We start from the raw sequence: 13,625 nt of genomic DNA, 5'->3' as shown, positions 1-13,625 counted from the left end.
TTTCTCCAGGGGACACTGACCGGCCCTGGTTCCCACTGTGCAGGAGGAAAGCCAGTCCTTCAAGATGGTGTGTGTCTGACACTGCAGCCCAGGCTTGCCCTGGTGCCCCTTGACTAGGCAGGTTTGGGGAGAAGAGAAAGGGGCGTCCAGGGTCATGTCTTACTGTTCCCCTTTTCTTTAGGGAGGCATGGAACAAGTCCTGTCTGGGAGTCCCCAGAGGAAGCCAACCCTGCCATCCAATTTTGGATTTCTAGCCTCCAAATCTGAGAAATTTCCGTTGCTTCATACCATTCAGTTTGTGGTACTTTGTTACCAGGTCTTTCCTACCGAGGTGTTAATGTGATCTAATGAACACATTTAGTGTGTGGCCAGTGTTTCTTTTCTTTCTTTCTTTTTTAGGTACCAGGGGTTGAACTCAGGGGTGCTAACCACTGCCCAACACCCTGCATCCCTTTTTATATTTTATTTTGAAACAGGGTCTTGCCAAGTTGCTCAGGACGTTGCTAAGTTGCTGAGGCTAGTTTTGAACTCAGGATTCTCCTGCCCAAGCCCCTGGGATTGCCTGGCTCCAGTGTCTCTCTATAACACGCTGCTTCATGGAGCCCTCTGGTCTGAGCGTCTTCCTGGGGAAGTGGGATTGCTGGCTTGGGGTGTCCAGCCTTACAGGTCTGTTTCCTCCCAGGGTGTCTGTACAACTTCAGAATCAGTTTGAGAACTTCCATGTCTCTTCCATGATATTTTTAAAAAGTCTTAAATTTTTGCCCACTTCTGTCAAACTGGTATCTCATTATTTTAATTCCTTCTGTGAGTGTTGTTTTATATGTACCTTGTCAATTCACATTTTCTCTCTGGCTTATAACCTTTGCCATATGTTATGAACATGAGTTCCTTAGAGATCTTAGGATTTTTTTTAAAAACATTTTTAATTGTAGTTGGACACAACACCTTTATTTATTTATTTTTATGTGGTGCTGAGGATTGAACCCAGTGCCTCCATGTACTAGGCAAGCACTCTAGCACTGGGATACAACCCCAGCCCTTGACATCTTAGGAATTTTTACAAGGAAAAAATTTGAACAATCCTTTGTCTCTCCTATGTGTAAATATTTTCCTCCTTCAAATATTCAAGATACTTTAAAACATAAATCACTTAATTTTAATAGACAATGCACTCTACGTACAGAGTAAAAATTTAAGAGGTGCAAAAAGATGTGAATAAGAGTCCTTCTCCTCCTGTTCCTGCTGCTGAGCACCCAGCTGAGCACCCAGCTCTCCTCCAGGAAGCAGTAACCTGTGCCCTGAGACATCTTGCGAGTGGCCCTCGGGGCACATGTGCTGCCTTTCCTGACAGCCCACTGAAGACTGCTCTGCATGGTTGCTTTGTTTCACTGTCCAGTGTGCCTGGGAGACCCCCCTCCAGCAGAGGCCACCAGAGCCCTCCTGGCCATCCCCTGGGCCATTGCAAAGGCTTCTGGTCTCCCTGCTCAGCCCCCTGCTTCAGTCTTAGCACAGCAGCCACAGTGACACTTTTTAAAAAGCATTTTGGTTACATAAGATTGTATTTTAAAAATTTTTTTATTTGTTCTGCTTAGTTGTACTTGGCAGCAGAATGCATTTCAATTCATTGTACGCAAATGGAGCACAACCTTTCAGTACTCTGGTTGTAGAGACACACCATTCGTGCAATCATACATGTACTTAGGATAATGATGTGCATCTCATCCCACCATCTTTCCTATCCATGTGACCCCTCTCCCCCCTCCCCTTTGCCCAATCCAACGTCCCTGCATTCTTCCCGTGTTCTCCCCCCATCATAGCTCAGGATCCACTAATCAGAGAAAACATTTGACCTTTCGTTTTTTGGGGATTGGCTTACTTTGCTTAGCATAATATTCTTCAACTCCATCCATTTACCCTCAAATGCCATAATATTATTCTCTTTTAATGCCGATTAATATTCCATTGTGTATATACCACAGTTTCTTTATCCACTCATCTATTGATGGGCATCCAGGTTGGTTCCACAGTTTGGCTATTGTGAATTCAGCTGCTATAAACATTGGTGTGGCTGTGTCACGATAGTATGCTGATTTTAAGTCCTTTGGGTATAGACTCTGGAGTGAGATAGCTGGGTCAAATGGTGGTTCTAACCCAAGTTTTCTGAGGAATCACCCCAGGCTGCACCATTTTGAAGTCCCACCAGCAATGTCTGAGTGTGCCTTTTCCCCACATCCTCACCAACACTCCACAGTGACACTTTTAAAATACAAAAATAGCATCGCTCGGCACCAGCACTCCAATCCCCAGCGGTTCATCAGCCCGGCGGGGTCCAGGCTCTGCCTGCCCACCTGCCTTCACTCCCTCCCTTTCTCCCAGGTCTGCCCTGCTCTCCTCCCAGCTCCTGGGTCCCTGGTCCCTCTCTGTCAGTGTCCTCCCTGAGCTACCCTGACTCCCCATTCAGACCTGCTTGTGCACCTCACTGGCTACTGTCTGCTCCCTCGACCTCGTGGGCCCCCCGAGCATGGGTTCTTGTCCTGTGGTCTGTCTCCAGGCCTGAGAGAGCCTGGCACCAAAGGACACTTGGTAAGTGGACGATGGGAAACGATGCTTGGCTGCTCTTTACTGACTGCACTCTTTCCTTTCCCTTCCTCTCTGACCTCGTTTCTTTCCTTTCTTCCTTCCATCTTCCCCTCCCAGGCCGGTCCTGAACTCCTGGACTAAAGTGATCTACTGCCTCAGTCTTCTGAGGACCATGAACCACAGCCTGGGCCCCCATGGCATTATGGTTCCAACATACTCATATTAAAAATGATGCAACAGTGAGTATCTTTGAATACACAGCAGCCTACATTCGTCAGAGTAGAATTTGAGGGCTATATTTTGAGATGCATGGTTTCTGAATTGAAGGGTGAGTATTTTGCAAGTTTGATACACATGGCTGAAGGGTTATTCATAGAGGTTGTATCAGTGAATGTCCATTGCCACTTTGGTGGAAGAATAATGACCGCATTGATTTTTTTAAGGTACTGGGGATTCAACCCAGGGGTGCTCCACCACTGAGCTCCATTCTCCGCCCCCAGAATTTTCTCAGATTTTGAGATGGGATCTTGAAGTTTCTGAGGCTGGTCTCAAACTTGTAGTCCTCAGCCTCAGGCTCACCTTCCTCCAGAGCCGTGTCACCTTCATCTAAAACAGCTCACAGAACAGCTGCAGGAGTGTGCCAGAGGCGAAGGTCCTGGGGCTCTTCCCCTTCCCTGTCCCCAGGTGGGAAACAGCAGCGGGGGAGAGTGGGGGGCAGCGTCTCAGCCAGGGGTGGGTGGCTCTGAGAGAGGGCAGCACCCAGCCCCATCCCAACTCCAGTTGCACTTACATGGAAGCCAAAAGGGGAGGGAGAAGAAAAGGTGCCCACCTTCTTTCCCAGCAGAGTCCTGAGCAGGGGGTCTGGGCAGGCGAAGAGAAGAGATCTTGATCCGCATGTGGCTGGACCTTGCCCGCAAGGCTGTTCCTGAAGCTGAGGAGCAGGGAGCTGAGGTTCCTGTGGCGCTGTCCAGAGGGGGAGGGAAGTGTGCACGGACGTTTCCAGGTGCCAGAGAAGTGACTTTGTTTCCCACTTGCCCCTCCACCATGCCCCCCCGCCCCCCCCCATTCAAAGTAGAGGTAGGAGCTCCTCCCGGGGCTCCAAGTGCCTTCTCTCCTGATGACCACTTCAAGGCCTGCAGCCCTCACCTCCTCTGACCACATTCTGCTCTTCTGGGTCAAGAGCAGACCTTGAGAGTGGAAATGAGACACGGTGACCCCTGCATCTAGCAGGTTGGCACAGGCTGCCTTCTACACACATCATGTGATCTGTCTCCATGGCCATCTTTCTAGAATGTGCTGTGCCCGCCTTCCAGCCTTCCTGTTCGCAGAGGGCCATGACATGCCACGAGGCATGGCCCAAGTTGCTGCGCTGTGGGAAGGGAAGGCGGCGAATCTGCGCAGCGCCCTCTGGGTCTCGCCTGCCCTCCCACTGTCATGTCCAGGTGGCAGCCGGGCGTGGCCCTGCTCTCTGCAGGATCAAAGTACACGTGGGCTCCTGGCGCCTCCCCAGGATGCGCCACCTGGAAGTCGGGGCCTCAGAGGAGGTCCCCCAGACTGCTCAGGACCAGGGTCCTTCAGGAATCTGTGATGGATGGCATGTGGGGGGAGCAGTATTCAGGGCTCAGAGGTGACCAGGGAAGAGAGCCGCAGGCAGGAGACCACCAGGGAACCACTCTCAGAGCAGGCTGGGGCTCTGCCACTTCCTAGGTCACTCACACCCTGTCACATCCATTTCTCAGAACCCAAGCAACAAAGCCCCCAATGCTCCACCCTGGGACATAAGCCAGTCCCCACCCCCTGCAGAGGCTCCCCAGCTTGGCCCCTTCTGGTCCCCTCCCCCCTGTTTCCCAGGCTGGCCCTTGTCCTCTTGGCTGTCTTCCCCTGGGGCAGGTACACTCCCAGACACCCACTGAGCAGGCTGAGGTCCCTGGAAACAGTATTTCAGAGGCTGATGCTGTGAGCCTGTGTCGTGGTGACCCCACTGCAGGGCTGCAGGACCCTCCACTGCTGGCACCTGTCCCCTGCCCACTTACTCCTCTTGGGAGCATCTCGGAGGGGGTCTCCTGCTGTGGCCGCCCCAGGCCCTGGAGCCCGCCCCTGTGTTCTGGGCCCAACACACCCCTCCTTGCCCTGTGCTGTGGACTGTTCTGCAGAGCTGCAGGGCACCAACAGAGTGGGGAGGAGGGTGCAGAGCAAGAACCCCCCCCCTGCCCAGCCTCCCAGGGGCCTCAGGAGGCCACACCTCTTCTTGTTCAATAAGCTTTCAAACTGGGGACAAGGAGCCAATAACCTGCCACTGTCGCACTGTGAGGGGAACCGAAGCATTGGGTCATTGTTGAGGCAAAGTGCTCAGCTCTGGGTCTGGCCCAGGAAACATTGCTGGCTCCCAGTCCACTGCTGGCTTAAGTCCTCCACTTGCTCACGTTCTCTGAGGCCAGGCAGGCTGAAGCCATCCATTTAAGTCCCTTCGACTTCCTTGGGGTGCAGATTTCTTTGCTCTGAAGTCAGACTTCTCAGACTTGGATTGGAGTTGGTGTGTGCCAATCATGGGGTACCTTTCCAGCCCAGTCCTCACGCGAGGGAGGCCCTGGTGCTGATCTGGGCTGCTTCTCCCTTGGAGGCCTTGGCATCCCAGCCCCACCAGCCACAGCTCCTCTCTCTGGGCCTCAGACAGTTGTGCAGAGAAGCATAAGGAGTCTTATTTCCCTGGTGCTGCCCAAAGGGACGGGGACAGAGGGACTGCGCCTGTTGGTAAGATGAGGAACGTCACCAGGTTGTCCCTTGCCCACCCAGGGCTGACTTATGCTAGGGAGGGTCTATGGCAAGTGTGGGGGGGGGCTGCAAGCAGCCAGAGTGCTGTGGTGGGGGTGGGAGGCGGGCAGGCTCCAGGCACCAATACCTGGTGACCGAGTTGTGTGGCGACTTCTTCTGGGAGTGTGGGGAGCCCCTGCAGTGTTTTAGGTGGCGTGAGGGTGAGACCTGGAGCGTGCCGTGATGGTTGGCATTTCGAGGGATCACCCAGGCGCCCTGGGGCTGAGGGAGGCGCAGACTGAGGTGGGCTGCACGGGACAGCTGCCCAGCGGCCTGGAGAGGAGTCGCTGGCTGGGGCTCTGCCTGCCACAGTCTGTTAAAAGTGACAGCACGAGTGGGCGGATGTGCCATTTAAAGCGTGATTTTGAACTCAGGCTCACAGACTTTTTGGTGTTGTTCTGGTGTATCCATTTATTGAATGGTTACTTTAAAAATATTGTCTTTTTTTCTGATTATAAAAATAACACACTCACCACACAAATTGGAAGATTCAGTTCATATGAAGCACAAGGAGGGGAGCCCACCATAAACTCTCCCTTCCAGAAACACATCTTCTGGGCATTTACACATTTATTTCTCGCATTACGATTTTTTTAACCCACATAGAGTATATATGTAGCTTTCCATTTTCCAGCATGCACAGAACGTAGTACGTAGACGTCTCCCTTTGCTTGTGTGGATCCTGTCCCGGGCAGTAGCGCTCCACCTAGAGGATGGAGGAAATGCCGACCCCAGCCCCCTCCAGGCTCACGGTGACCTGCTTCTTAACCAGCAGCCTGCGGGCACTGGGGACACCTTCCAGGTGTGACCTGTCTGCTCAGGGCCAAGATTTGACAGTCTCCTGTTAAGACACACATAGCGCGCCCCGCGGGAGCGCCTGCAGAGTTGGCGAAGATTCAGGAGGATCTCACCAGGGAGATTGCTTAGGGAAAGCGTATGAATGGTATTTCTAAACTTAACAGACAATGCCAAATTGCTGACCCCCGAATTGTGTTGATTTGCACTCCCAGGGCAGTGAGTGCCGGACCCCCAGCCACCCAAGGCGTCTCACGTGTTTTCATCTTTGCCCACGGGAGAGAGAAGCCAGCCTCTGGGAGCAGCCCAGAGCTCAGCAAACCCCTTCTTCAGTGTCCGCCCTGTACCCTGCCACCCCCAGGGACGTGTGTGTATCCTCAGGTCCTTCTGGGGCAGCCATCTGCCCACCCTGAGGGGAACGCTCCAGCAGTGTCTCCCTCCAGAGCTGCGCTCACCCACGGTCCTGCCTATGGCCATCCCCAGGCTCCTGGCTGCCACAGCTCTCTCCAACCTGTCTTCCCTGCCCTTCCCCTGCTCTAGGTCTTCCAAACCAGTGCCACTCCTGGCTGGAGTGCAGGACCTTCCTTTCTCCCATGGACTGTGTTTTGCAGGACCGATACGCTCCGGCCTCCGGCTCCTGGTTGCCCTTTGGTGGAGCCCTGGCCCCTGCGCCTGATCAGCCTTGACTCTGCCCATGGTGGTCATCCCTGTTTCTGCCCCTGCCGCTCCCCCACACCGACAAGCACCCTGCTGGGAGGCTTCCTCTGCGTTCACCTGTCTCCCTGGTCAGACTTGGAGTCTGAAGAGGAGGCCCAGACGGTCTTAGTCAACCTGCCACAGCCACCCATTTCCATTCCAGGGCCTCGACTCCTCATGCAGCAGCCCATGACAACCGGGTGGACACTGGAGGGAGAGGCCGGGCTGACTCGGGGAGCGTGCCAGGCAGCTCACACCTGGATGGACCGAGAGCTGGACACACCTTTCCTCTTAGTGTATTAATCGCCTGTGGAATAATGGCTAAAACAAGAACTGGGAGGTTCAGCCCCCCCCCCCCCAAGCTCGGCCAGCAGCAGAGTGAGCGCGTTAGACCTGGGGAAGGACACTTCTGTGGACAGAGCGTCCAGTGAAACTTCAGCGTCTCTGCTGAGCGTGTCCCCAGGCCTGGAGCCGTGGTTCGTCAGGGGCTGGCTGAGGGGTAGCTCATCTCTGACACTGCTCATCCCATTCATCAGATGAGTAAGAGTTGTCCCTGTACGCACCAGCGGCCTGTGCTGACATCTCTTGCACAGTTCGGAGAAGGAAAAAAAGCCGTAGTTTTGTGTTGTGCTCTTCAGTATTTTTAGTTTACAAGTCAACTGTTTATCACATTAGGACATGGATCTATAAATAAATTTGAAAGCAGTGATACATCTGGGCCTTTGCAGGCCTCAAGTTGAGGCAATGATCTGTAAATATATTTATGTGTGTCATTGATCCCTTTATTACTAATGCTGTGGCTTTCATTGTGGTTATCAATCTCACCCCTGATGACCAAAGTTCTTGTTCCCCGGTGCAGGCCCACTGGCCTGTTCTTACACATTTGAGAAGCACAAAGTTATACCTAATTCTGGTTGAATTTCAGATGCATCATCCTGTTCTTCCGCACACTTTTCCTTCCCTCTCTGTGTTTTTCTATTATCTAGAGATGCTTTCCCCATCTGCAGCAAATACCACCTAAAAGCCCTTGAATGAACCTTAGCTCTGATTTGAACACATGCATGTATTACCCTCTCCTTAACAGGGCTGTTTTGTTAGTCATAAAGCTTTCTCACGCCGTTTCACTGGTTTCTTTGTGTTTGTTGTTTCAAAGCAGGACTTTGTTGCCTTTTGTATTAACACAGGGCAGCCTCACATGCAGGTTGTTTCCTGTTAGGATTCTCGCAGGGGACGGCTGACCCCAGTGCGGACACTTGCTCTGAGTGTGGCCCATGTCACGATGTTCGGCCGAGGGCGCCTGCTGCTTCCCTAGCCCTCGAAGTCTTCCTGGGGGCTGTCTTCCCTGGGCCTGGATCGAACTGACGGCTTTGAGTGCAGCTCTTTCAAATTGCATAAAACACTGCTTGGCATTGTCCCTGGACAAAGTCACACCATTTAGAATCACTTAGATCACACGCTGCATCCAAACAGAAACCGTGGTAATGTCCAGGCCCATCTCCTTTGTCCTGAGGGAGAACACCTTTTTCTTTTATGTTATGAGAGGCCATAAGATTTTCAGGCAATTTAAAGGTTTGGCTCCCATGCAGCACCCAGTGGTGTGAGCAGCGTCTTCCTCTCTGGAGAGCCAGCGCCTGGCAGGCCGAGCCCTGGGGCTGGGCATCTCAGGACCCCTGCTTCTTCCCCTGTGCTGGGCTGACTGAGGTCCGTCCCCATGTTTCCAGCTGACCACCGGCAAGTGATCTCGTTGCACATCCTCCAGAGTCTCTCTGTTCCCTGTCCCCATTCCCACCTCGTGTCAGGGCTTTCTGGGAGCAGTGTAGCTGGTGGCCTGCATCAAAGCGTTTGTCCCCAGGCTTGTTTCTGGAAGGACTCACCTGACTCAGCAACTTCAGATCCCAAACCCCAGCGTCCTGAGGTGGCTGTGCCATCAACACACACCCCCAACGTGTCTTTCCACAATGGCAGGATTCACTGGGAACCATCATGTCACAGGCTGCACCACCTAGCAGTGGCAGGTCACCGAATGCTCGGCTGACGGTCACCAGCAGGTGACGCGTTCTTCTATTACAGCCTTCACTTCTAACATCTCTAACTCTCAAGTCACAGAGGAGACTTCACACGATGGCATACATAGACTAAGAAAGAGAAGAAAAGATCACAGGATGCTGAGCCAGGAGCACAGGCAGAGGCTTGAAGGCAGAGTCACAGAGCCACTGTGGGTGGTCAGGTGAGGATCTTAGCCAAGCAGTTCTGCAGAGTCGTCAAGGCAGAGGGTCTCCACGGAGGGCAGTGTCGGTTTGAGATTGTCCACTTGGAGTGGGCTGGGCATGAGCGTCATGGGCAGGAGAGTGGAGCCTGGGGCACAGGACATTGGAGGGTCATTGCTGGGGCTCATGGTAGTGACCAGGTGATGGGGTCAGGGTGCCGCTGTGGACAGTCCTGTGGGGTTCCTCCTTTTATGGGTCTGTGGTGAGGGGATTGCCCCTGGTGAGGTTGGTAGACTCCAGAGGCTGGTATTCCTGACATGATTTAGGACGGCCCTGAGTCCAGGTGCTCCTGATTCCGACTGATAGGTTGACAGGTGTAAGTCATCTATCACTTTGTGCCTTATGGTTTTCCCGGGCAGATGGTGGTGGCTGACTTACACAAGCCAGCTTTACAGTCATTACCTGGTGAGGAAGGTTCTTTCTCACAGGCTCACACGGTTTTGAAGGAAAAGGGGGGAGACTGCATCTCAGCCCCACCATTTCCTTGGAGCGCTCCCTGTGCCCAGGTCATGGTGAAGGTAGCCACCCTGTGAGGAGTCCTTGGCTGGTGGCGGCGTCAGGAAGCCGGGGGATGAGTTCCTAGAGGGTGGGGAAGGATGGGTGGGCAGATGACATTGCTGATGTGTCATGGGGCATGTTCCCCTGCAGCCCCTCAATACCCAGCCGTCATTCTCGCTCAGAGGCTCAACACCCGCCCACGCCGCGCACTTAGGACCCACCACCCACACGGGGCTTCTCTCTGCCCTCCGTTTCTCCAGGCTTCTGTATTTTTAGGGCCTTGGGAAAGCATGTGTTTGTTGGGTGGTTGGACTGGATATATTCTAAATTTTATAAAAATTCCCGATGCTGGGAATCCCTGACCCCTGGTTGATGTCGAGGTTCATATGGGAAATGGTGTGTTATTTTCTAATTATTCTACTTATTCTCTCTGTAATATCTAAAAATCTTTAGAAAAGTGTGACAGGTCCATTAGAGTAGTCTTGGCCTGTGGTGCTGTGGTAGGGACAGACGCGGCAAGGCTCCGAAGACAGCAGGAGACAGTTTCATTGGGCTGCAGCCAGGTTCAGAGGGCACAGCTTTTACTGGGATCCATCAATTCCCTGAACCCCGAGTTCAGGGAGTTTCAGAGTTTTATACCCAGCCTGTGAGGGGAGGGGCTCAGAAGTTCCCAGTCTGCAGAAGTTCACATAAAAGCAGCTTTTTCTCTCACTGTTCTGGGCAAGTTAACTCTTCCAGGACAACACCTGAGAGGGGGAGAGCTTCTTCTCCCCTTTCTTTCCTCCCCCTGCAGCTGTTACCATGAGCCCAATTGTAACTTATCTTAAAATGTAGGCCTCCCTCTCTGTGAAGCCCAGCTCAAGGCCAGAGGCCTGTTTGCACATTTCTTCAAAGTACTATACTGGATACGTTTGTGAAAACTAGTAAGGGGGTGCCCAGCACCTGGAGTTCTGGTATCTTCTCGTCCAGTGGCCAAGTAAACAGGGCGACACAAAAATAGGAAGTTTATCTACATTGGACTCCTTCACAGAGACTCTTTTGCTGACAGTCCCAAAATCAGCCATGGTGAAGAGGGCTTTTCTGAGGAGAAAGGGGGGCCACTTCAGTGCCATCTTTATTCTTGAACAGTCTTGCGCAGTGTCTGGTACTGACCATATTTAGCACACAATGTACTTGGGTAGAATTTGATTTTTTGGTGTCAACCGTAAGAATCCTGATGTTTAGTGTGTGTTTACTACGATCCAAGCACTATTCTACCAAGTGACAAACAAAGGACTCGTCCCTCTAATGCCCCCCAAGCCTCCAGAGGAAGTGGTGTGTTGCCAGCAGACCCTGGCCCACGACGCCCCCTCGGCAGGGTACGCGGATGACAGGCTCCGCGCCGGCCCTCATGGAGACCATCAGTTTCTCCACTCAGGAAGAGGGATGGGGTGCAAGGCCCGTTTTAGGCCACCTCAGGGCTTACATGCTCCCTTTGTGCTGGTGACACAAAGGCCAAATAGCAAGTGCCAGATCACCAGCGTCCATCCCTGGCAGAGGACTCTGTCCGAGGTGGGCTCTGTCCAGGGGTGGGGACAGAGGAGCAGGACCCAGGAAGCTCTCTCTTTTTTTAATCTGAGGACTGCTCAGCACCGCTGTCCACAGGCGTCAGCTGCACAGCGAAGGGTCCCACTGTGCACCTGCACATGTCACACTCCTGCCATGCGAAGCCCCACCCGTCCCCCTTCCCCCAACCCTTCCTAGCCCCTGGAGTGTCTCTTGTATTTTCAGGTCTTTGTTTCTGCATGGGAGAAACCACGCACGTTGTCTGTGTCTGCCTCCGCTTGTCACCATGATGCTGCACTCGGTGAACACCTCCCATCAGTCTCCCCCAGTTCCACCCACTTTCCTGCCAAGGACAGGCTTTTGTCCTTCTTCACAGCTGGATAATATACCACATTGTGTGGGGAACCACCCTGAGCTATTTGAGTGCCTTCATTCCGCCTTGGAGCCAAAGAGATTTTGGTTTGGCTTTGCAAGCTGTTCTGTGGCTCCTCCCACCTAGTGGATTGCACAATGCATGTGACCTCTGTCTCCCATCCGCTAGGAAGACTGATCTCGTAGCTCTGGAGTTGGGTGGGACCCACTGGGAACTGGACAGTCCATCTCCTACCTTAATTGGTTAAGAACATTCTGTAGGAAGCCTTTGAAGTTCCCCCATACAGCTAATGCTCGACCCTTAAGGTCGAAGAGCTGCCTGCCCCCACTCTATAACTATTTTCTGTGTTGTCTGATTTTTCACCATGTTTCTCAGTAGCCCACTCCACGCAGGGGAATCCAGCTCCCATTGCTGTTGACGGGCACCTGGGCTGACTCCACGACTTGGCCGTCACGCAGAGTGCCATGGTAAGCCTGGTGTGCACCCTGACTCCATCTCCTGCGGAGAGAGGCCAGGAGTGGGAGAGCTGGAGCCTGGCAGCTCTGTTGGGTTTTGGGGAAACCTCCACGCTGCTTTCCGGCTCGTCCTCCCTGACTCCTGCTCCCAGCTGTATGAGGCTTTCTTTCTCGCTTCCTGCCAGCATTTGTTTCATCATGGCCACCCTCACTGGGGTGTGGACTCAGTGTAGTTCTGATTTGCATTTCCCTCATGCCAAAGATGCAGATCATCTTTTTCGTATATTTACGTGTCTATTGAGAGTACTTTCCCATTTTTTTCGATGGGACGACTTGCTGTTCTGTTTGTTGAGCTCTTCATGTCTGTATTCTGGACACGAATGCTCTGTCAGCTGAGAGCTGGCCGGCATTTCCTCCTGTCCACAGGTTGCCTCTTTTCCTTTCAGATTGTGTCCTAGCTGAAGGGAAAGGTCTCAATTTAATGTCATTCTGTTTGTCAATTCCTGCTTTTGTCCCTGAGCTGTTGAAGTCCTACCCAGGAAATCACTGCTTGGGCCAGTATCTTGAAGTGTTTCCCCTTTGGTTTTCGTCCAGTGGCTTCAGATTCCGGGTCTTATATGAAGGTCTGGGATCCATTTTGAGTTGGTTTGCACAGGGCGACTGAGGTGCTCAAGCCCTGGTCCCCTACTCATGGATGCCCCTTTGCCCAGCGCCGTCTGTGGAGGAACCGTCCTGGCTCCCTGGGTCGTTGGCACCGCAGTCAGCAGCCCGCGGCTCCAGGGGCAGAGGTTCATTTCTGGGTCCTGGGCCGGGCCCCTCTGGTCTCCTGGCCTCCTTGCGGCCAGCTCCTGTGGCCTTGTTGCGGACCTGCGGTGTTTTGAAGTCAGGTACTGTGAAGCCTCTGGGCAGTGTTTTACTCCTGCTTCGATCTCATTGTTTGTTATTGATTTATTGGGGCTTTTAAAAAATATCCTCTTGGTTCAGTTTTGGTAGGTCATGTGCCCAGGAATCCGTCCACTTCTTCGAGGTTCCAACTCATTAGCATGCAGACTTTCAGGACCCTCTGGTGCTCGCCTTCGTGGATCTGCTGCTGTGGTTCCTCTCCACTTGGCTGGACCCCTGGGGCTGGTCAGTCCATCCTCTGCTCTGTGAGCACCACCAGTTGGCCCTGGTCTCTGATTTCTTCCCGGTGCTCATCTGCTCTCCCGCAGCACTGGGTCTTGTTGGTGAGGCACTATCTGATGGGGAGTAGGATTCACAGAAGCCAAGGACCCTCACGGGGGTGGCAGTCACCACAGTTGTCTCGTTTCTTCTTGCTGTCACGGGGGTGACTGTGCCCACTTGGCTGGAAGCTTCAGTCCCTGTGGTTGAGCTGAAGGCTCAGGCAGGATTGGCGACGCCTGGAGCTGGACGCAGGGCTGAGCCGGGGTGTGGCTCAGTGGCCGAGCACCCGGATGTGCGAGGACTGGGCTTCAAACCCTAGGGAAAAAAGGGTAAGAAAAAATAGAATCATCTATCAGACGCAGAGTCTCTGGTTTGATATCAAGCTCTTTGATCCATTTTGAGTTAACTTTTGTGCATGGCGAGAGAAAGGGATTCAGTTTC

This window comes from Spermophilus citellus, assembly GCF_964194105.1.
Source record: "Spermophilus citellus genome assembly, contig: SCAFFOLD_58, whole genome shotgun sequence".
NCBI lineage: Eukaryota > Metazoa > Chordata > Mammalia > Rodentia > Sciuridae > Spermophilus > Spermophilus citellus.
This window is presented reverse-complemented; position numbering follows the sequence as displayed.